The sequence below is a fragment of the Monodon monoceros genome, unplaced genomic scaffold (genome assembly GCF_005190385.1).
Source record: "Monodon monoceros isolate NGI ecotype Baffin Bay Population unplaced genomic scaffold, NGI_Narwhal_1 Super_Scaffold_22, whole genome shotgun sequence".
Classification (NCBI taxonomy): Eukaryota; Metazoa; Chordata; class Mammalia; order Artiodactyla; family Monodontidae; genus Monodon; species Monodon monoceros.
Genome location: NW_021703779.1, coordinates 39078163 through 39103890, shown reverse-complemented (window position 1 = coordinate 39103890; position 25728 = coordinate 39078163). Strand labels below are relative to the sequence as shown.

Sequence of the window (25728 nt, the reverse complement as noted above, 5' to 3'; positions counted from 1 at the left end):
AGATTCCACCTATAAGTGATATCATACAGTGTTTGTCTTTCTCTGTCTGACTTACCTTACTTAGCATAATGCCCTCCAAGTTCATCCATGTTGCTGCAAATGGCAAAAATTTTCATTCTTTTTTATGGCTGAGTAGTATTACATTGTGTGTGTGTGTGTGTGTGTGTGTGTATACACACCACTTCTTCTTTATCCATTTATCTGCTGATGGACACTTAGGTTGCTTCCATAGCTTGGCAATTGTAAATAATGCCACTGTGAACATTGGGGTGCATGTAACTTTTCGAATTAGTGGTTTTGGGTTTTTTTCAGATACATATTCAGGAGTGGAATTGCTGGGTCCTATGGTAGTTCTGTTTTTAGTTTTTGAGAACCCTCCATACTATTTCCACAGTGGCTGCACCAGTTTACATTCCCACCAAAAGTATACGAGGGTTCCCTTTTCTCCACACCCTCACCAACACTTGTTATTTGTTGTCTTTGTGATAGTAGCCATTCTGATAGATTTGAGTTGATGTCTTATTGTGGTTTTGCATTACCCTGATGATTAGTGACGTTGAGCATCTTTTCATGTGCCTGTTGGCCATCTGCATTCCTCTTTGGAAAAATGTCTATTCAGTTCTGCCCATTTTTTATGACTGTGTATCTTAATAAATCTCATTTATGGGGACAGCAGACTAGAGTGAGGCTACATCTGTAATTGGGAGATAAGCAGCCGTCACTCCCATGAGCTAGGACAGGAGGATATTTGGCATTTTGTGGCTTGGACAATGTTTATGTTCTGTCTGTGTTTAGATGTAGCTATGGAGTGGTCTGTTTTTTTGGTCTTGATCCACTGTGGTCACAGAGCAGCCTTGTCTGAGGATGGTATTTTCTGAAAGTGTTCATGTTCAGTGGGAGAACACCAAGGCTTTGCTGTGGCTGCCAGACCAGCCTGTAGCAGCACCAAGGCCAGCTGATAGTGCCAGGCTGGCTCCTGCATGTCAGGGGCTGCTTTTCTCCTTACCCAATACCAGCCAAAATTTTTAGTTTTCCCACAGGGGATCAAGGAGCGATCAAGTAGGCTAGAATTTTGAATTGGCAAAGAACAATACATGACTACAGATCCTTGAAGTTTTGCCTAAAGCCAATTAGGAATGTTACAAAATATAATCAGCGTATATAAAAATAAAATACAATTAAAAATTTAAAAATAACTAGAAAATGTGTCAGATACTATACCTTTAAACCATACCCAAAAGGTCAAATGAAAAATTTCCATAGGTTTATGTGACTATCAGATTATCTGAAACCTGTTAGAATCATTTCATAAAAGACACCGATATGTATAATTATAACACAATGTGCTTGTAATACATTGCCGTTTAAGTCCCATGTTTTAGGTCACAGTTACATAATCTTTAGCTACTGAGCTTTAAAGATGAAATCAAAAGGCTTGCCTGGGGCTGCCCTGTGGCGCAGTGGTTGAGAGTCCGCCTGCCGATGCGGGGGACGCGGGTTCGTGCCCCGGTCCGGGAGGATCCCACATGCCGCGGAGCGGCTGGGCCCGTGAGCCATGGCCGCTGAGCCTGCGCGTCCGGAGCCTGTGCTCCGCAACGGGAGAGGCCACAGCGGTGAGAGGCCCGCGTACCGCAAAAAAACAAAACAAAACAAAACAAAAGGCTTGCCTGAAATCAAACATGTCATACCCCAAATTCTCAACTGTATATTCTGCATCTATTTCTAAAACACAAAATTACCTTCTTTAAATTTATGTTAAACTGATAAAGTTTCTAATTTCATCATGCATTATGGCTTTCTCTAATCTTTTGAAATTCAGAAGGCGTTTAATAAAAACTCCCAAATCTGGAATAAATGTTTTTCGAATAAAAAGAATGAGGTTCATAAATGAGTCTCTGACTGAAGAAGAGAGAGTTCTTCCTCCCCTCTTTTCTAAAACCTAGAGTGTGGTTACCAGGCAAAATTTTAAGACCCTCCCCTCAGGGTTATACTTTTTATCAGTAAGTAGGCCTGTGGCTTATTCTCATTAGCCCAAAGTTAAAATTGTCTTTTTGAGCTTAAACCTGAGTAGATACCACTACACACCCATTAGAATGGCTATAACTTAAAAAGACTGACAATACCAAGTGCTGACAAGGATGTTAAGAAACTGAAACTTCTGTATATTCCTGGAAGGAATGTAAAATGGTACTGCCATTTTGGAAGACAGTTTGGGAGTTTCTTAAATAGTTAAATATATGCTAACACATGACTCAGTTAATTCCACTCCTACATATATTTCTAAGAGAAATTAAAACATATGTTCACACAAAAACTTGTATGTGAATGATTATAGCGTCATTATTCATAATAGCCAAAAACAGGGAACAACCCAAATGTCCATCAACTGATGAATGGATGAACAAAATGTGGTATAGCCATACAATGGAAACTATTTGCCAATAAAAAGAAACTACTGGTATATAGTACAATACGGATAAACCTCAGAAACATACTAAGTAAAAGAAAGCAGACACAGAAGGCTTCATATTGTATGATTCCATCTATCTGAAATTCTAAAAAAGGCAAATATATCAGAGAAAGCAGATCAGTAGTTGCCTGGGGTTGGCAGTGGGAGAGGGAATGTTTTGGGGGGGATAGAAGTGTTCTAAACTGGATTGTGGTGATGATCACACAGGTCTATAAATTTATGAAAAGTCATTGAACTGTATACTGACAAGAGGTGAGTTTATGGCATATAAATTACAGTTTAATATATTAGTCTAGGACTGCCATAACAAAATACCATAGACTGGGTGTCTTGAACCACAGAAATTTATTTTCTCATAGTTCTGGGTGTTAGAAGTCCAAGATCACGGTGCTGGCAGGGTTGGTTTCTCTTAAGGCCTCTCTCCTGGGGTTGCAGATGGCCGCCCTCTTGCTGCCTCTTCACATGGCTATTCTCTGTACATACTGATTTTTTTTTTTTTGAACACAAAAATCTTTGTCATGTATAACATTTTAGATCACAAATTAGGAACTGATGGTTACTGTTTGATTTGTTGACTTATATTTTAGGCTGATTTATATTTTGATCTGAATTTTTAATCTATACAGTAATGTTTATTTATTAAAAACTACTTCCCTCTCTGAATTCAGACCAGCCGCAGGTTTATTGGAAACATTTAAAAGATTATTTACCTTCCTGAATTTTGTATTTTCAGGATTCTACCCTATAGTAAGCTCACCCTTTTTTAACACTGATGGTGGGTGATGGTACAAATACTGACTATATAATCTATGTTCTTTTTTAAAAAAATATTTTTGAAATAATTTTGTACTTACAGGAAATCACAAAAATGGCACAAGACAGTTCCTGTGTCTCTTTTCCCAGCTTTCCCCAACAACAGCATCTTATACAATTATAGTACATTATCAAAACCAGGAAATTGACATTAGTATAATACTAAACTTGCAGACCTTAATTGAATTTCACCAGTTTTTACATGCACTCATATTTCCCCTTTAGTTTCTAGTTCTGTGAAATTTTATCACAGGTACGGATTCATGTAACCACCACCACAATCAGGACACAGAAAACTGTATTCCTCTAGGATTTTGTTGTTTGAGTCTTTATTTTAATCAACTTTACTGAGGTATAACTTGTATATGATAAAATGTACCCATTTTAAGCATACAGTCCCATGAGTTCTAACAAATGTATACACAGGTAACCACACCCCAGACACCATATAGAACATCTCTTCCACCCTAGACAGTTCCCTCATGCCCCCTTCCATTCAGCCCTCCTCCATGGCTCTGACTTGCATCACTATAGTTTTGCCTATTCTTGAACTTCATATAAATGGAATCTTATAGTGTGTCTTCTCTGGAGTCTGGCTCACTGTTTGGGATTTAAGATTTGAGACACAGCTTTATGCTGTGTATGTATATAAAGAAAGTGCAGCCAATTCATATGTAATAATTCACCATGGCAGATTTCTGCGTTACTTTTATAATTGTTTTTCATTCTCTGGATTGATATTCCTTTATTTTTAAACATGCTGGTTTTTATTTTTTTCAAATAAATTGCTCTCCTAACTCCCTTCAGAGGTTTAAAAACATTTAGCATTGTTAATTTCTAAATTTAAACATGTTAGAATTGTTCATATCCTTCTACTTATTTTAATTATGCTCCTCTATTTAAATACCTATTCTGAGTATGAAATTCATTGTGGTGTTTAGTGTGGTAATAGTTCTTTTAATAAAGAGGATTCATCAGGGACACATGTCATTATCATAAACCTTTTATCAGAGGTACAAATAATTGAGGGCGCATGGCTGTTCATTCTAGGACATCAGAAATGGGGAGGTGGCAGGGAGGGCATGAATTCCACATTATTGAAAGGGGGACAGAAATACTTATCTCCATTCTTTTTTCAGTGTTGTCCCATTTCCTTTTCTTATATCCCATCTCTCAACCTCCTTAATCTTTCCCCTTCCATTCTTTTGACCTCTTTCTCTATTTCTTTTTCTCTCTTATTGGACTTCGTCTGTCTCTTCATCCTCATTCTCTTTCCTTTCATGCATTTTTATTCGTCTTCCATAAAGTGTGCCCTATTTAACTTTCTTCCCTTTGCCCACTTTGTCTTCCTCTGTCCCAGGCCTTGCAATTGCTGACTTCTCTTCTTAGGAAAGTAGAATTATCACCATCATCACCATCATCATTATTGCCAGGGTCTTTTCCTTTCCCTTTCCCTGTAGGATTGAACCCAGGGTATGTATGTCTCCCCAAATGGAGCATTGTTTGAATGAACTCTGTGTACATTGGTTGGGGTATCCCTTGGGAACATGGTCCTCCTGCAACACCCCTGTAATAGGAGGCTCTCTGGTGTAGGGGAGAGGGCAAGGGTTTCAGTCAGACAGATGGGTTCAAAACCTGGATTTACCATTTATTACCTATTTCATCTGGGCTATGTTTTTAACCTCTCTTGGTCTTAATTCCCTCATCTGTCAAGTAAGAGTAACAAACCTATCTTAGAATTGCCGTGAGCATCAGATGGACAATGCACATCAAGTGCCCAGCTCATCGCATGTAGTCCTGAAGAATTAACTCTCCTCCTTTGTTTAAGGCCTGGCTTATTTTCTTACGTGGGGTAAGGAGGACGGTGTTCCTAGGGGAAGTGAAGCATAAGCTCGGACTATCCCAGTCATCACCTGTGCTGCGGAATTCTTGCATTTTTCTTTGGCACAAATTCTGCCATATTCCAGAAGAATCCGTTTGGAGATGCCACCATTGAGACCAGTGAATTCTAAAAAGTAGCCATTAAGCTATCGATGCATTGCTCTTTCCAGTTGTTCCCCAGTGTTCCATTTATTCTGTGGGTATTAAGGTAGTTTAAAAAGTCTTCTGTTGTTTAATAAGAGAGTTTGTCATGTGTCTTCTATTTTAGCAAATTCACTTAATGGTCTTTTAGGGGAAAGGTGATAAATAACTACATTTATTATTGTTTTACTTTTTCACTATTCTGAACTAATAGCAGTCAGTAATAGACTACTACAATTGTATTTACATTCCGATTATTCTAAACTCAAAGATTTTACACCATTGTCAACTAGGTTCTAGAAACTTCATGTAGGCCCTTTTATGTTTAATCAAAATTTTACTTCCTTCGTAGTCTACTCTGTTGTTTCCCTCCTTTTTAGCCTAAAATATAAAATCTGTTTTTGAGTGTATTTTATTCTATCTCTGGTTCTACTTGTTGATTTTTTTCATCTGGTGTTTCAGGGCATTTATTTATTTTTTTATTTTAAACTTTTTATTGAAATATAGTTGATTTATAATATTGTATTAGTTTCAGGTATATAACATAGGGATTCAATACTTTTATAGATTGAATTGCCATTTCAAGTTACTATAAAATAAATAATGGCTATATTTCCCTGTGCTATATAATATATCCTAGTTGCTCATTTATTTTATAGATAGGTGTTTGTATCTCTTAAAACCTACCCTTATCTTGCCCCTGCCCCCCACTGGTAACCAGTAGTTTGTTCTCTATATCTGTGAGTCTGTTTGTGATATTAATTCATTTTATTTTTTAGATTCCACATATCAGTGATAACATACAGTATTTGTCTTTTTTTGGACTTACTTCACTAAGCCTAATACCCTCTAGGTCTATCCACATTGTTGCAAATGGCAACATTATGGCTGAGTAGTATTCCATTGTGTGTCTGTATATATCACATCTTCTTTATCCATTCATATGTTGATAAACACTTGGATTGCTTCCATATTTTGGCTATTGTAAATAATTCTACTGTTAACATTGGGGTGCATGTATCTTTTTGAATTAGTGTTTTTGTTTTTTATCAGATACATACCCAGGAGTGGAATTTCTGGATCATGTGATAGTTCTATTTTTAGTTTTTAGGTTTTTGAGGAACCTCCTTAATTTCTTCCATAGTGGCTGCTCCAATTTACACTCCCACCAGCAGTGTACAAGGGTTCCCCTTTCTCTGCATCCTTGCCAACATTTGTTATTTGTAGACTTTTTTGATGGTAGCCATTCTGACAGGTATGAGGTGATGTCTCATTGTGGTTTTGGTTTGCATTTCTCTGATGATTATCAGAGCATTTATTTTGACATTTGTGTTTGAATTTCAAAAATAAAGCTGTTTTTCAATTCTGGTCTAGTTGGCTTTTACAGTCAGCTTTATTAATTGAAGCTTTGGTTCTTACTGATATGTAATGGAGATAATATTATTAATGTGTGTTCCCAGCTTTGTCCTTTTCCCCACACCCTGCCTGCTGAACAAAAATTTGTCTTTGCTCATTCCACTCCCCTGCCACCCCGCTCCATCCTCTAAGGATTCTTCTGAGTTTTTCAGTAAGATTCTCAGGCTTTGGGGGATGCAGAAAAGGGAGAAGGGCTGGAAAGAGCTGGGGGGAGGAGAGAGAGAGGGAGAGAGATGTCTTAGTGCTGATGGTGAGGAAATGTGAGACTGACAAGACTTGAAAAAGAGAGGAAAGGCATTTTTGTGAGAAGTGGAGATGTGGAGCATAAATTGGATCACCTTTAGAGTTTCTTCAGGGAGCTAAGGTGAGACAGAGTTTTCAATTGCTGTTGGTTGCCCAGCCTTTTCTTGGACTATATTACCATGCTGGGCCTGGTCCACATTGGCTCATTATTTGAGTTACATCTAAATGTTAAGTCACTAAATTATATATTTTTGTTTATATTTAAACAAGTAAGAGAGCCACCATTACCCTCTGTCACTGATCAGCTGACCCCGGTCCTCTCTTGTTTCCCTCTGAAATCTCCCTTTCATCAGTCTCCTTTTGAAGGCCACTGCTGCTATCCTATTTCATATCTTTCATCCAGAGAGTAGCCTCTTCAGCGCCATCCCTGCCTTCAGTCTGATTCCCCTTTCAACTGCCCATTCTGCTACAGGGTTAACTTTCTAAAATATTTAGAATCCTTTGACTTAGCTTTGCATGGCCTGGGGACCACCTGTCTTTTGGCTCTTGTACCTTACTCATCTCATCTCCTCTGCCACCCCTTCCCCACTCAGCCCTCAGCCACACAAAATGACTCACAGGACCCCACATACCATATACTACCATGCTCTTGTAACTTTGTACATGCTGTTCCCTCCACAGAGAATGCCCTTACCCACCTGTCCACGCATGCAGTTCTTCTTTCATCTCTCAGCCTTGAAGGCTCATTTCACTTGTCACCTCCACTGTGATGCGTTCTTCTTGATGCTCTCTCAGGTGGTTCGCACTTCCCCCTCCTACTGGAGCATTTTCAAACCCCTGTTAGAATCGCCCTGTTACTCTTCTCTGTGTCCTTCACTGAGCTGGAGTGTGGTGGGGATTTTGTGGCAGTTCAGGACATAATGCTTAACCTCTGAAGGTGGCCTCTGAAGCTAGGCAGTGTGAGTTCTAACCCCAGCTGTCCTATTCTCTTATCTCGAGACCTTGGGTAAATTATTTAACTTCTTAAACCTTGACTTCTGTAAAACAAGGATCACGATATTACCTATTTTAGAGCTGTGTTGTGAGGAGTAAAGGAGATAGAGTGTAAAAGAACTTAACACATTGCCTGACCCATTATAACTACTTAATCAGAGTTGGCTATTTTCATTTATCTTTGAATTCTCAGAGCCTAGCACAGTGCCTGACACATCACAGGTGCTCAGCGATGAATGGCTTTGTAGGAATATTATTTTGTCTCTCCTAATGACTTTATCTCCAGCGCATTACAATTATTTGGTGGTACCATTCCCTGTTTTGCAATTATTTGCATACAGTCTAATCTCCCTTACTTGACTGTGTAATCCTTGTAGCTGGAGAGATTGTTTTATTGAATGCTGTACACTCCGCATAGAGCTTTGAACTTAGCAGGTGCTCTGTAACTGGGTTGGTCTATGTTACTTTGCTTTTGATACAGGAGCCTTTCCATATGAAGTATCCATTTTGTGATCTCAGCTGTTGATGCACTTGTGGGAAGTAAGTGACATACTTTGAAACCAGTAGGACAATCTAATGTACAGGGGAATCCAGTTTATTGAGTAATTATTAGAAGTATAGAATAGATTCTTTCGATTGGAGGAGAACATAAAAGGCATCTTATCTAAGCATCTTTCTTCTTACTCTTTTGGGAGGAATCCAGCCTTTTAAAGTACATAATATCTCCAAATGATGGCAAGAAAGAGTGTTTTTGCCTCAGGTCCCATTATTATTCCCTCTGAAAAAATATATATAAAATACTTGGTAAATTTTATATATATATATATATATATATATATATATATATATATATTTACCAAATATTTTTCTTTGTCTTTTATATTGTAGGTGCTGTTTTTCTTTTGTATCTTTAATATTGAATATTTGAATATTCATTTTTCTCTATTCAGTTTATGAAACCCCATGATTAGCAATGGGATTTGTGTTGGATAGGGTTACCCCCTTCTTCTCAACCTAATTGTTTTTCCAGGAAGACTTATTTTTAAGCAGTGGGTCTGAACCTCTTCTCTTAGTAATATCAAGTGTTTTTAAATTGCTTTGCCCAATAGATTCCATAAGGATGTGAAAAGACAATTTTAGATGTGGTTTTGACAGTATTTTTAAGCTTCTAGCTTTGCATCCTACACTGATTTATATATTATTCAGTATTTTTATACATTCATTTTCTCTCCAAAGTGCTGTTATATATACATAATTTTCTTAATCCTTTAAATAGTGCTGCACTGTCCTGTGGTGAGCAAGTGTTGATTTTCTAATTTTTGCTAAAAGGTTAACCAGGGAACAAAGACTTTAAGTGGTTTGCACCAGTTATATGGTTAATTAGTGATACAGCTACAAGAATAATATTCTAGCGTTCTAGTCACATCTTTTTCCCCTTTTATAAACCATAAAATCAGGTCTTAAGAAGAAGCAGACAAGTAAAAATAAATTTGATGAATGCTTATACTGTCCATATAGGTTAGGTGCATTTCATCTTAAACCCACCCTAGATTTAGTCATGAAAATTGGAGCATAAATTATAAATGGATTCATGATGATAATATTTTTATAATACGAAAAATTTCTGGAAATCATCTTTCTATAGTTTGTATTTTTTGTCATTTTTTTATTGAATTTACCTTTATTGACCATCTCTTATGTTCAACAAGCTAAATGAGATTCAGATTTGTATAACTTGAATTTTCTAAAATGATATGCCTATTTAAACACAGTATCCATAGGAACATAAATTTATCAAAAAAAAGTGAGGAAAAGAGAATTTGGAGTGAGATTATAACTTAGGCACTGATATTTAGATGAACCTCTCCACCTTCACAATCCCAATTAAATGACTTCAAAATTTTTAAATACGGAGAAACCATAATAGTGTTGGAGGCCAGGGAGGAGGTCCATCTTCTTGTTGCAAACTGTGAAGAATTTCCACTAGATACAGTGCAGATGAAATCATATTGAAGAATTATACCAAAACCAACATGCAATTTCACTTCCTAAGAAAGTGACAAGAATTGAGTTGGGGGGTTAGGACAACCTGTAGGGGCTTCCACTTGGCTTACTTTCACAGCTATTGATGGATTAAGAGTGTCACTAGGAGGCCCAGGAATAGTCACACTGAGGGAAAAAGCAGACCCTGCATTAGGGCGTTTCTCTGATGCGACAGGCAATGCACACGAAGGACTGGTTATATTCGCTCTGTTCCCGGAGTGGAGGTCAGGTCAATTTATAAAATTTTTGTGTGGAAAAATCTGAAGTTTTTCCTTAAGGGGACTCTCCATGGCCCCAATTCCCCCCCTGCTTCCCTTAACATGCTGTATATGAATTTCTATCAACCAGCTTCCCACTGAGAGGAGGAATCAGAACATTGGAATGGACGCTGAAGGAAGGAAAGAAGACCTGCCCACCCTATTTTTAGAAAAACATCAGCCTGGATAGACTGCTCTTTGTTCAAGAATGAACAAAGAAACCCAACAGAAGGTTTCTGAAAAGGCTCTGCAGAGTAAATGGAGGAGAACATAGTATTTAAGAGGCAGAGGAAAAACAATATTTATTTTAAAAATATGCCTTCTATAGGAAAATGAATATTTTTGATAATGATTTGCTTTGTGCTTTCTATTGAGTGCAAAGAAGTATACAAAACAAAGTAAGCATTTAAAGCAAACTGAAGTGAAGTCTAGAAGGAGAAAAGAGAATACGTTTAAAATATTGTTGAATGAGACTGTAGGTGAAAAGGAAAGGGAACTTGCTGAAGGAGGAAGAAATGTGAGGAAACTAAAAAGCATTATATGTAGTAAAATTTAAAAAAAAAGAAACTGGAGAAAATGAGATGAGTAATGGAAAAGGCAAACTTGAGAAATTCTCCCAGAATGCAGAGGAAAAGGTCAGATATGAGAGCTTGAGATAGGTAATGAAAGGTTGGACAGAGGATGGAGCTCTTATAATATATAGACAATTGTTCCTAAAGAATTAGAAGCTAGATTAAAAGCAACCAAATCAGTTAAGCATGCCATAAAAAAACAATAAAAACAAAACCAACTTTCTGGACTATAAAAACACACAGATCTACAGATCAAATGCTTACCATGTACCAGAGAAAACAACAAAAAAAGAGACCAATAATTAGATATAGTCTGGCGTTTTTTATGTTAATGTCAAGGATAAAACAAATTAATTACCTAGCATCCTGAGAGAAAAAGTAGTTTAACCCCCAAAGAAGGAGAAGTTGACATCAGAATTCTCTGCAGTCTTAAATGCCAGAAGACAGGGAAGCAATGTCTATAACTTTTAGGGGAGAATGTTTGTGACCCACAAATTCTAGACTCAGCCAAGGTGGTATTAGTGAAAGCCACAGAAGGATGTTCTCAGATATATGATTTCTCACAAATATGCCATCCACATACTTTTCCTGAGAAAGTTGCTTGAACATGTACTCCAGCCAGTTGTAAAGCAAATTAAACAGTTCAACCATGAGGGAAGTCATGAAATAAAAGGGTTAGTGGTGAGCAATGGAAACAAACTTATAAGTAATTATAAAATATAAATAAAGTTGAAAACAGTGTAAACATTTTAAACGTTTATTGGAAGATAAAAGCACAATAAATAATAATAAAATGACAAATGCAAGATAGGGATATAAAAAGAAAAAATACAGTATTTTTCGCCATTCAAGGGAGTTGTTCCAATAGATGTTAATTTTTTGCTATTCACACTTGAACTGACAATTCTTTACAAATTAAAAGTAACAATGAATAGAGTTGAAATCTCTCTCAATCAATGGGGAAAAAGGCTTCTTATATCATCTTTCTCTAGGACCTGTAAATATTCCTTCTTTAACTCTGCTTAATAAACATATATACTTTGTGTTTTTAACTACATTAAAAAAGAAAAAAGACTTTTAAAGTAAAAATACACCAGAACATGAAAATTGTATATAGGTTGGTGGCGGGATTTTGTGGCACATAAATCTTCAGTGAGTATGGGCATGAAAATATAATCATTTTTTTAAAGTTTATATAATTTGGCATAATGAAAATACGAATTTCTTAAAAGTGTACACAATTTGACACTGAATCACAATTATGTTAAGGAAAGACATTAACAAAACAGTGGGTTCTAGGTAGTAGAAATATCCTACACTTCTTTCTGTTCCTATTTTCATATTTTTGTAATGCATATGTATTAATTTTTATAGTGAGAAAATGAACTTCATTAAAACAAAAAGTCCTATAGATACAGCAGAGTTATAAGTAAGGCAGATTTATAATATTGAATGCTTTGTTCTTTCCCCTCCAAATTAAAAATAAACCAAGCATTTAATTAAGGCACTAGAAAAAGCATAACACAAAAAATTACATCCGAGAACTGAAGGAAAAAATTAATAAATTTAAAAGCAGAATTTTGTAAATCAGTAAACAGAATAGATTTGAACAAGAAGTCAAAGAGTTGAGTCTTAAAAACAACAGAATTAACAAACTTCTAGTTTATTTACTCAGGAAAGCAAACAAAAATACACAAAATAATGTATTTAAATCACAAATTCATAGGAAATAAAATGCACTGCTTATGCTAATTATAAAGTGAAGTGAATATTATAGTAAATATTAAGTAGCAAAGTTGACTCAAGGAGTACAACACTGGAATTGGCCAATAACTAGGGAAATATTAGAGAAAACCTCCAAAGAGCTACTCCAGTTGTTAAAGTGATTGTCTCTAAGTAGTAGGATTGTGGACTTTTCCCCCCACTTTGTGCTCTTTGGTAGTCTCAAAGCCGCATAGCACAGGGAGATCAGCTCCGTGCTCTGTGACTGCCTAGAGGGGTGGGATAGGGAGGGTGGGAGGGAGGGAGGGACATCTGGATCACGAGTTGTTTTTTTGTTTGTTTTTGTGGGTTTTTTGTGTTTTTTTGGTGGGTTTTTTTTTGTTTGTGGTTTCTTTGGTTCTTGTTTTTTGTGTTTTTTTTTCTTTTTGTTTTTTACTAGTAACATGAATAGATGAAACAAGTGTTCTTTACTGTATTCAAGAAATAAGTAAAGGAAGATTGTGAGTTTTGACTTAGGCCACTCTGGATGTACTACACTCAGAAAAGACTATATTGCTCACTCCCTTTCCTAAAGAAATAAAGCTGAATTATGGCAAGGTTCTCTCCTGCACGTTAGAAACACTGCAGAGTGTGGTCTGTGCATTTGCCATCAAAATTGTAGAGGGTGAGGAGCAGGTAAGGAACATATTTTCTCCATATAAGAAGGAGATTTTTTTTTTGGAAAGGAAACTTACTTTAATTATAATATGTGTATATCCTGTTTATCTTGTTGATTGTGTGCTTACAAAAGCAACCATTCATTCACACCCATTTTTAAAATGCTCACTTGGTAATGTCACTTTGCTAGAATCAGATGAATAACATTGTGTTCTCCACAGATCTTATGTTGTGAGAAAGGAATGTGATGAGTGGAGATATGCACAAAATGTGATAAGGGCATCACAACAGCAAGAGTGTGACTAAGGTCGTGTTTCCAAAGAACTTGAGCTCATTGAATTGTACCTCAAGTTAATCAAATTAATCTAGAAGTAACTTTGAGAAACACCTTCTTGGGTATTTGTGGCTCACATTAGCATATCACAGGAAATGTGAAATGAAAAAAATATCTGAGGAACTTTGTACAACTCATTATTTACCAAAAGTGTGTGCCCATGGAACCCTCTTCCCTAAAATTGTTTATCACAAGCTCAGGGCTCCAGTGGGTTGAGGGACACACTGTGAACAATGTCTATTTAAAGTGTACATTAAATGGAAAAAAACCTTCCTAACTCAAAACATTGGCTTAATTTTTGAACGTCTTCTGTCTTGAAAAATATAATCAAGTTGCACCTTTAACACTGCATCAGCTTCTTTTGTTCTACTAAGGAAAGTGAAGCACTTCAGCTACAGCTTTCTTCTTCTCAAAAGACTGGATTCCCAACAAAGGGGAAATCTATGCTATACTCAGTGTTATTTATAGGAAATATGAACTGTCAAGTTCCTGGGAGAGCTTGATCTTTTTCATTTATTTCTTTTATTATGGATGACATCTACCGGCAGAATATAGGTGGCCTTTCAACCTTGCCTTGCCTTGTAAATTAAAGAGGAATGCTAGAACTAGGATGGCTTATTACTCTAGTCTCTTACTAATATCTGCCACCTCGCCCAAATACTATCATTAACTGCCAGGTGTTAACGAAGTTAGTTATTCATTCATATGTTAATCCAAGAAATCTTTGCTGAGTGCCTGCTCCGTTCCAGGCACTCTTCTAACATCGGGTGTATGTACAGTGTGAACGAGACTAACAAGCTTGGAAACTTACAATATAGTGGGGAAGATAACCAATGAACACACATATCTATTAACAACACAATCTCAGACAGGGCTAAGTGCTAGGATTAAATCAAAATAGTAAGTCCAGGATTTTTTTTCCTCCCAGGTGAGGTGAACACTTACAGGTTGGTGGTCAGGGAGGGCTTCTCTGTGGAGGAGACTTCTGAGCTGAGAACCAGATGGTGAGGAGCCAGCTGATTTTTCTGAATCCTCATAAATAGGCACAAAGGAAACTAGAGAAGTCTGAAGTATGCTGGGCCTCTTTTCATTGATTTAGTTTTCAAGAGTAAAAGAGATTTTCCATTTTAAAAATGGAATTTCTCATCCAGTAATCGGACTCCTAGACTTAGGTGTGTGCCTTGGATGGCAAAGCTAAATTTCCTAACACAAATGTTTTCCTTAAAATGTGGGTTCATTTTAATTACTCAAGGAGGAAGGCTGTTTGCCAAATGGGCAGCTGAAGCTCTTCTCTGTTTCTGCCCTTGTGGAGAATGGTATTTCTAAATGATATACATTTGGGCCTTGTTAAGAATCAGAGCAATTTGAATGAAGAGTTGCTATTACTAGTATGCTAGTTATCTGAAGAGCTTTGGAATTATCCAAGTGTGGGGAGGGAGTTCAGTTCAGATTCAAAACTGATCTCCTCAGTGGTTGTAAAATTCAACCGATTTGGCTCCCATCAATTCTAAGGTCCCCCACAGCCCTCCCTGGCACCTTATGACTATTAACTAATTTTTATCTGAATTGATTTCCTCTTAGATGAAATGCTACTGTTGGTTTATCTTTAGAAATAAGAAATTGCAAGTTGAACAGTCACTGAATTTACAAATTTAACAACAACCCATATGGACTATAGAATTCCTATAATAACAAATACATTTTGGGAATAAACGGAACAAATCACCTAGCTCACTTCTAAAATTCAACATTCCTTGCTTTGTTTTTTTTTAAAGACAAGTAGGTGGGTGACTTTAGTCACCAACTGCTCAGAAACACAGGCTGCAGAGAACAGGGATTTGGATTAGCAAACCAGAACCTTATGGAACTCTTTCTTCTCTACTGACTACCCTGGCACAACTGGGCTGGAAGGAAACCCCTAATAACATCAAGGGCAGTTCCCCTTAGTCTTCCTCCCATCCCACTGCACCCCACCCTACCAGCCGGAAGCAGAAGTCTTATGAAGAAGTTTTGTGGAGAACATCCTGTCCTGGTTTCTTCTGTTCCAATGGGCTTGCCAGACACATCCTTGACCTGGGACACAGGCGGAGTTCAAACCAAGTCTATGTTGTCAGCCTGCTGGTCTCCCTTTTCTGGAAGACTCCTGACTGTGCCCTCTCTGCTTAAATATTGTAGAGGCGACTAGTGTTCTCTCGTAAGGTGGCCAAGGTGTGGGAGAGTGGCTGACCTTTGATTCTGGCAATCTCTCGAACCGTATGCAGGGCCAGGCCTGGGTGGGCAAATGGGCAAAGGCTTTTGGGAACCCCACGAGGGAAGAAGTAGGGAGCATCGGTTTCCACGACGATTCTCTCCAGTGGGATCTTTCTCACAGCATCATGGACCTCCCAGGCAGAAGGGTAAGTCAGGACTGCAGTGAAGCCCACAGACATGTTGGGGAAGTAGTCCAGAAGGGGCTCGATGACTGCATAACTGCCAATGAAGCAATGCCAATGGATCTTGTAGTCAGAGGGCACAATTTTTTTCAGGATGCCCATCAGATCTTTCTCAGCTTCTCGGCAGTGGATCAGCACGGGCTTGTTTAGAGTCACGGCCAGCTGCAGCTGTCTCTCAAATATCTTGTGCTGCTGTGGGACAGGTGTGCTGCACTTGTGGGAGTAATCCAAGCCGATTTCTCCATATGCTACAGCCTTGGGGTGCCGTAAGGCTTGCACAATATCTGCTTCGTAACTCATACGGTAGTAACGTGCAAAATGGGGGTGACAGCCAAAGGCCCCCCAGACCAGATCCTCTTTCAACAGCTCCACCCATATACCATCCTTCAGTGTGCGAGGATCACAGAAATCAGAGATGCAGCCGTGAAATTCCTTAGGGAAGGAGCTGCTATAAACTTCTCTGAACTTGTTAAACGTCCCTGTGAAAGACAACCTGGAATAGAGCATGTCCAGGTGACAATGGGTATCAATGAAACCCTCCTGTAGGCTTTTTTTCCAGTGGCTCCTTGGCAGGGAATGAGATGCATGTCCTCCCCAAGAACGTGATGGTGTCTCCTCTTGGAGATGGTGTCTCCTCTCCTTCATCCTGGCTTCTGAACTTCTGGAGAAATGAAATGAATGAGAATTCGGAGACTGATCTTCTTCTGATGACTTCAGTTCTCTGGACCAGGTTGGGGAGTACACTGGAAAATTGAAGGTATAACCACTCAAGAAACTCTGGCTGCTCTTCCCAGCCTGGGATGTGTTGCTGCTGCTGCTGCTGCCGCCGCCCATGAAGAGAGAGCAAGGAGGCTTGGGACTACTGGGCCAGTAGCTGGCAGAATCATGCCAAGGACCACTATACAAATTAGGCCAGTAGGTGACAGGCTCAGCTGTGAAGGATGGAGGCCTTGAAATTCTTGCGGCACTGAGTGAGATTGGCTCCTCCTGAGGGAATCTGAAGGCAGAAATCTCATTCACGTCAGACCAGCCACCTCCTGAAGAAGGGTGCTCAGTTACCATACTCTTATCTTGATGCTTTTGGATTTGTGAATGACAGTCAGGTCTGCCTAGAAATTTTAGGGCTGGAGAGCTGCCTTCAAAAATGAGTGCCCTTGGGTCACCAAGTGGCTTCTCACGATGTACCATCATTCTCCTGTCACAGAAGTCGCTGATGTCTATCTTCTCTCTGACCTCTGAGGCAGACACTATTCTTTGAGGAGCAGAGAAGGGGACATCTGTGGCTGATCTTCCTCCAGAGCTGGGCTGCTGTCTTGTGCTCCAATTTGTATTAGTGGCAGCCTCTCCTTCTGCCATCAATGTTCCCAGCATGCCCCGGATCGCCTTCACATATATCATTGAAGAGCCTTGGTCTTGCTGTCTACCCCAGCTTCTCTGGCCCTCGTCTGCTTCCTCAGTCTCATTATTCTGACCCTCAGCTATGGCTGCGAATTCAGGGTTTACGGAGCTATAGAAACTATGTTTGGAATTACCCGTAAGGTTGTAGACATCCTTTGAAGAAGCCATTTCTTCTAGAACGGGGCTGGCAAAGCACAAAGGGGATGGCGCTGAGGCGATTCCACGGACGAGAGGAACCCGGAGTGCTCCAAATCAGGTAGTCTTTGGAGGCTGCTCCACCCACACGCGAACCTGAGGAATGGGAAGAGTATAAAGAGAAGTAAGATGAGGAGGTGGAATTTCCCTGACAGGATGAACCCCAGGAAACCTCGGCTTGAAGGCCACAAGGACCTCCTTCTGAGCTTTCAGGCACCCGGGCGGCTAGGCTCCCCTGAACGTAATGCAGAGCCCTAAGCTGGCTGGCTGGAGGAGGCCACGTCACTAGGCCCCCAGAGGCATCCGCGTTTGCTGGGGGATCCTTGTGGTCCTTCACCTTGCGCCGCTCCCACCCCCGCGGCTTAGGGAACTTACTCCTTTCTTTCACTCGCCCATCACAGTTCTCCGTGTTCCAGAGATGTCAAAGTCCTTCCACTGAGTTTGTGATCTCAAAACTATTCGGAAAAGTCACAAAGATCCAGGATCGACTGAAGGCTTGGCTTCGCCTCGAAGCCCTCAGCGAGCTCCCGAGAAAAATGGCGGCGACTTTTTTTTTTTTACACAGTTACTTCCGGGGCGTCAAGGCACTTCTGGGGCGTCAAGGCACTTCTGGGATTAGAAAGCGTTTCTATTTGGTTTGGAATGCAAGGCCCTTGTGCGATGTCAGAGCCCTCGAAAAGGCTGCAAGGTAATTTAGGGACCCCACACAGGGGCCCCTGAGCTGGGCTGCTGGCCTAGAGGTCCAGGCTGCCGAGGGAGTACAGGAGGGCGGGGCTGAACCCAGCGCTGGAGGAGGTGGGGGGAGGGCACAGCTCCTTCCACCCCCCTGCCCTGGCCACCGGAAGTACTCCCGCCACACAGGGTGCTCGCCCCCATTCTTCTACCTCAGGTCTGTTCCCTCCTCTCCACAGCTGTCCCTCGCACCCGCCCGCCCCTGCCTCGTGTGCATCGCAGCCAGCCCGCCACTGGAGTTGCCGCCATTGCTTGCTTTTTGTTACTGCCCCCCGCCCCTCGTGTGCGTCGCAGCCAGCCCGTCACTGGAGTTGCCGCCCTTGCTTGCTTTTTGTTACTTTCCCCCCACCCCCCCACCAGTGTTTTTGAAAAGCATAATTATGGTTTATAAAGCATAGTTTAAATATACATGGTTTTGAAAACATAGTTGTAGTATGTTACCATTTTCAGTCCTGTGGTTTTTTTTCACTCAACATTTGTGCATATCCTAAGCATTTCTCTTATTGCTGCATCGTTTTAAAAATCATACTACTGCCTTCATAATATGCCATAGAATACATACATGTGCCATAATTCACCAGATCCTTCCTGTCTTGTTAGATCTTTATTTTACCCCACTCTAATTTTTTTTGTGTAATAAAAAAAATGCTGCAAAGAACATCTTTGCACATATGTTTCTCCATATTTTGGTTTGTTTCTTTGGGCTGCGTGCCCGGAAATGGAGTTCCTGAGAAGAAGTATAGGAATTTTAAAATGGCTCTTCAGAGCATCACACTACCTCAGAAGAACTGCAATAATTTGAAATACCATGGGTAATGAATAACCCTACCAGGCTCATTTAATAGGAGAAACAAACAAAACCGGCACCTCACTGTTATTTTAATTTGTACTTACCTGATACTTTTTTAGAGTGAATATTTTCCTTTTTTAAATTGAACCTCTCCTGCATTTTAAGTTCTGTTTTTATTTCTTTTTTAAGATCCTTTAAGAATTAATTAAAATTTTTTTATAAATTAAGCTTTTGTCATATGTTCTAAATTCCTTATTTGTATGTTGCTTGTTTTTATATTTTAGCCTATTGAAGTTATAACTTGTTTTTGTTTTTGTAGTTAAATTTTAATATTTTCTTTCATAATTTTGTCTTTTTCTCTTAAATCTGGAATGGTCATCCTCCCTTTCAGGGCTTTGCCACATATATAATTTTTTTTGGAGGCTAAAAGGGATTGATTTGTTATATTTAAGCTGATAATCCATCTGGTATTTATTTTGGGTTATAATTTATTTTAGGTGGAGATATACATTGATGGTTTTCCAAGTTAGTACTTTTTTCACTTGCTGACATGATTCCTCTTTCATCATGTGTTAAATTCCTATATGTAATAGAGCGTATTTCCAGACTGTTCTTTTCCACACACTAGTGTGTCTCTTATTACCCTGGTTTTGCACTGTTTTAATAATTGAAGCATAATAGTAAGTAAGGTATAAAATCTAGGACAGTTAGGTCTTCTACATTACTCTTAATTTTCATAATTATCTTTAATAGTCTGACTGTTTATCAGATGAAATTAGAATTATTTTTTCAAGTCCTTCCAAAACATCAATGAAATATCCATTTGAAATATGTTATTTTAGTCTGCTTATCCAGAATATACTTTGCCTGTCCTATTATTTGTCAAGTTTTCATATATCTTCTAGTAAATACTTTTAGAGTTTTATCTGGGTCACAGAGTTTTCATTAAAACTATTTTTAAGTGTTTTGTAATTTTTTATTCTATTGTGAACATACCTTTTTCTTCCACTGTATTTTCAGGTGGTTATTGCTAGTACATAAGAATATTTTTGATTCAGTTGTGGTTATGCTGAAATCTTTTATTTATTCTTAGTTTTTCAGCGTTTCCCTATGCCATTATTTTGTCTATCTATAATGATAGCTTTTGTCTCTTTCTTGCTAATATTTTTACTTCTTACATTGTCCAGAACTCCTAAAAAATATTAAATCATGATGTTGGTAGGGGCATTTTTGTTCTGTTCCTGATTGTAGCAGACACATAGTTCAATTACATATAATACTGGATATGTAGGCTGTTGTTTTAAAGCAGATGCTTTTTTATCCTGTTAAGGAATTACTCTTGAATTTTAAAACGTATGTGGTAGGAAACAGTTTGAGATCATTATATATTTGCTCTTACTTCCTAATTTAGAAACATCTTTGCATCTGTGAGGAAAATGCTGCTTTTTGTGTAGTTTGCTTATGACTGTTATGGACTCTTGAATTTCGTTTGCTTGTATTTTAGTTAGGATCTTTGCTCTATAAATCATAAATAGTGAAATTGCTCTGGAAACAGTAGTTCTCAACCTAGGCTTGCACATTGTAATCACTTGGGGAGCTTTAAAATCACTGATACCTGAGCCTGACCTGAGGGATTCTGATTTCATTGTGTGTGGGTGTGTATAGGTGTGGATGTGGCCCAAACATCACGATTTTATAAAGCTCTACAGGTGATTCTAATGTGAAGCCAGGGTGAAAACTATTGCTCCATAGTTTTCTTTTTTTTTTTGATACCTTGTGTATTAGGCATTGGAATTCACCTTTATAGCTTTCCATCTTTTTTGGTATCCTGGGGGAGTTATATAAAGTGGTGCTTTTCTTTTCCTTGAAAGCTTGAAAGAATCTATTAGTAAATCATCCTGGTTGGAGCCTTTGTTGGGGCAATACTTTGGTAATTTTTTTACTTCTTACTTGGTTATTAGTTTATTCATTGTGTTTTGATACTTCACAGTTGTTACAGAAAATCACTTATTTAATTGTGGTTTTAAAATTTATGTTCATAAAAGCTTGAATAATTTATTATAATAAGATAATTTACATCTTATAATTTATTACATCTCTATGTCGTGCACTATCTCGTTTCTGATTTTGTTTATTTACATTCTTTGATTATCTTTGCTAGTGCAGGGGAGCAAAATTTGCCACCCCAAATAGTGTCTCTTAGACATGTGGATTATCCTGAGCTGAAAACAGTCAAGGCCCAAAAGACTAAGGAAGAGCCTTTGACTTTCTCCCTAACTGCCTAAAAGAATTTAGATACAGGACCTGTTCCATGAAGGGAGACGGGGAGGAACCTAGCAAAGTGTCGGTTAAAATTCCTGTCTTTCTCCCATTGCTTCTGTATGGCCCAGCAAACGTTTGTTTACCAAACATTTGCTTTTTTTCATCTTCTTGTGAATTGCCTTCCTCCCCTTTGAAGTCGCAACCCCTACCCACTTCCCCTTCTCTCAGATGGCATATAAGCTTCAATTGCCTAACTTGTCTTTGGGCTTCATATTCTTATGGAGCCCCTATACTACATAATGAAATTTGGTTTTTCTGCTGTTAATCTGTCTCACGTCAGTTTAATTCAGTTAGACCAGTCAGAAGAACCTAGAAGGGTAGAGGAAAGTTTTTTCCCTCCCCAATGCTAGAATCTTACTTATTTTATTTATTAATAAAAACTCTTGAATTTATTTATTGCAGTTGTTTTTCTCCTTTCAAATTTATCTATTTGTGCTTTTATCCTTTTTGCTTTAGACTTGTTTTCCTTATGACAAATTTTTGCACTTTCAAAACTTTTTGTTCAATCCATTGCTCACTGTGACTGCATTTCAGAATTACTTGTGGAGCTTTAAAAAAAATACTAATGCCCCTCTTAACTGCCTCCAAGATTCCTGTTTAATCTATTTAGGCTTGGGTATGTTTTTTTTTGTTTTTTAAGTTCCTAATGTGAAGCCGAGAAGGCTGAGAATCACTGAGTTAGTACATTTACCTGCGTCGGCTGTCTTTAACTCTAAATTCTCATATGTTATAATCTAAATCCAGTAATTTACCCAAGAGTACAGATTTGCTTGTATCTTATAGGTTTGTACCTCTTTAAATTTTATTAAATTCTCTACTTATTTTTTGTATTTTAAAATTTGCTCTCCTCACAATAACTATTAGGGGTGACAATATTTGTTTATAGTTACATGATACATTTTTAGTTGTATTGTTTGTGATTGATGGCTATGATTTCTGTAGTTTAAATTTATTAAAAAAATTTTTTTGTGTGTGAATTAGCCTATGTAGGGAAGGAAAGTAATTTTCCTTTTACCCTTCTAGGTTTTTGGCTGAGATGCCCCCTGTAATGAAAGACAGCTTAACAGGAGAAAAACAAACAAGTTTAATAGCATGTTTACCTCCTGTATACATGGGAGATACCAGGAAAACTGAGTAACTTTCCCAAATATCCCAAGCCACCACCTTAAATACTAGTTCCAGCTAAAGGCAAAAGATGTTCGGGGTATGGGGAGCCAGTTATGGGAGGTTATCAGGCAAAGCACAATAAAGGTCGGTACAGTTATGCAGATTTAAGTTCATGCTTTCTCCATTGATGCATTTCTAGAGATATAGTTATTTTCCTTTTTCTGGCACAGAGAGGGAGAAACCCTTAACCAATGGAGATTTCCATTAAAAATGTAAAAGTCTCTTACAAAAGGATAACTTTTACTCACATTTCAGAGCTTCTCCTTTCTCAGCTGTTTCTTAAAAATGATCAGCTCAAGATAATTCTTATACCAAAGAAGCATATTTTGGGGTGTTATATTGTGCTGCCCTTCACATATGATAATAATTCTGAGATTCCATAGTCATAAGAGAAACCATTGATTTAATAACACCTTGGGGACTTCCCTGGCAGTCCAGTGGTTAAGACTTCGCCTTCCAATGCAGGGGGTGCAGGTTCGTTCCCTGGTCGGGGAGCTAAGATCCCACATGCCTCATGGCCAGAAAACCAAAACATAAAACAGAAGCAGTATTGTAACAAATTCAATAAAGAGTTTAAAAATGGTTCACATCAAAAAACAATAATAATAACATCTTTTTCCAGAAGAATAAACAACACTGCATTAAATGTACACAAATTTTTATTGTCTACTAACTAACCTATGATAGCATGCATTTATCCTTACTATTATGTACCTTCTTCTTTAGTACCTCGCAATTTAAATCTGAGCCTTTTTCATTAAATAGAACATAAACATTTTAACCTTAGACTTATGATGTTGATCTCTTCATAAAATGTTGAGCTTTATTGAACATTACTGGTGCTTCTTTCTTTCCTAACAGCTTCTCTAGGAATTCAGCTGTAAGCTTTTGACACTCAGATGTTTGGTTCCTGAGTAATAGTCTTTATGACTCATGCATTGGTCATACCAGCTTCACGATCTTTTAAAATTCTGTGATTTATTCTGAGAGATTAGACTTTTGTTTTTGCCTTATGATTGCATTGCCTAGCACACGATGGACAATCTTCTAGCGTTTTTATGTCAATGCTACATCAGACAGTAACATTTTGAAAACATTTTAAGTGAAAATTAGGATTCCAAATTGATGTTACAATCCAGCTATTTGGGATATGCAGTGCAAAGCAGAGAACTCAGTTGACGTGAAAACAGAACTAACTCCTTCCCCACAAGGCTAAATTTACACCTTACATCAAGTTACATCTATGTTCCTCGTTAAAATGCATTCCTGACTGCTTTGAGTTTCTTTTGGCTTTACATGTAAGAAGAATCTGATTTCAGAAATATTAACATTAAATTTTTTTCCATTAGATGAGGAAATATCACATATCTAGTATTTAAAGCTAATTGATTTCAGATTTTATATCCTCTTGGCTAGCATCAAAAATCTGAATGCCTTGGGGATCAGGCAGGTAACCTCATATAATACAGGGCTTGTAGAGGCCTGTGGGGAATGGAAGATCACACAACCTGCCAAATGACATTTACATTCCGTTTTCAAGAAAATTACAGCCAATTACATCCTTTAGGACCTTATTTATCTGGTCTCTGCTTGACATCATAAATTATGATGAAACCTTGTATCATAATTATGTTTCTATAAATTTTCATTTCTCTCAGTTTTTATTTTGGATTGTTCTCTCTGGATTCTCTGGTACATCAAGTTCCATTGCAATTAGGTCTTTCACCTTTGTGAGATCACTTTTAATCTACTTGGTATCTCTTCCCTCAAATGCCATTTTGCTACATTTTACAGTTTCCTCTCCCTCTTCTTTTTCTATCTTTCCATCTCTACTGCTCTGACTTGCTCTCTACCTTTCACGCTGGAGTTCATCAGCCCTGTATTCTCAGGGGACCAGAACATGAAATATCAGTCTGTCCCTCGTCTAGAAATATTGAAGTCCAACCTAAAATTATGTCTTTCTTTTTGTTTCCACTGAGCATCGTTTATTCTCTTTCAGTGCATCATTTGCTTGATAAATATTTAATGATTATATGCTTGACAACATTGTCAGCTGATCTCTGGCCGTTTGGTCATGCACAAATTTATACCAGTAGCATTCACTACATAGAGGTAGGTGGGGTATGAACAGTCTCTCTACACTTTCCTACCCAATTACAAAGAAAAAAAATTCCAGATTGAATATTACTGTAGGAGCAGAAAACTTTTCCCTTCTTCCCTTTTAGATTCTTTCTCTGGAGTAATAGTTAAATTGACATAATACAGATTAATGGACGAAAAGGAAAATTTGTACATATCGGAGCCTCATAAAAATATGAGACTCTTTGGCAGTCGGGTACTTGAGGCTTATATACCATCCTGAGCTAAGTAGACGGGGGGTAGAGGTCTGGGGCTTCAAAGATCATTCACAGGAAAATGAGAAGAGCAAGTGTTTGGTAAACAAATGTTTGCCGTGCCATGCTGGATAAGGCTTTCTGATATAAATAAGTTTTCTCTGGTAATAGCTCTCTTCCTGGTGCAGGTTTCGTGTCTAAGTTCTTTTAGGCAGTTAAGGGAGAGGTAAAAAGTTCTTCCTGGGTCTGCTGGGCTCTGTCTTCAGCTCAAAATAATCCACATTCTAAAGTGGCACCTTCTAGGGTGGCATATTTTCCTCTTCCTCACTACCTCTACTGAAAGCTTGATGGAACCCCAGCTCTCTTGTCCTTTTAGGTGTTCCAACAACATCTTTTTCCCCCCTACTTTAAAAAAATTGAGACAGTATTCATATAACATAACGTTTACTATTTTAGTGTTCAATATAATTCGGCATCCCACATCTTTTTTTAAAAATTGAGGTAAAATTTACATAACAAAATTAACCCTTAGGCATTTTAAAGCGTGCAGTTCAGTGGCATCTAATATGTTCACAGTGTTGTACAACCATCACCTCTATTTAGTTCCAAGACATTTTCATCACCCCAGAAGGAAACCCTGTACCCATCCAATAGCATCTTACCGGAAATGTTCACTCAACACAAATATGACAACATTCTGGTAGTGAGTTTAGCTAACTTTCTAACTGGAATCAGGCCGGATAAATTCCCCAAGAAAGCAGCTGAGCATAGGACCGTTTTGGAATGAAGACAAAGGTGCCATTTTGAAGGTATAGGT

The 25728-nt window shown here is 38.2% G+C and overlaps 1 protein-coding gene and 1 pseudogene across 1 annotated transcript in view; one reads left to right on the top strand and one right to left on the bottom strand.

Annotated features, from left to right (window-relative positions):
- Window positions 1-25728, top strand: part of EFHC2 (EF-hand domain containing 2) — a 200423-nt gene that overhangs the window by 52798 nt on the left and 121897 nt on the right.
- Window positions 15705-25568, bottom strand: LOC114906386 (annotated as a pseudogene).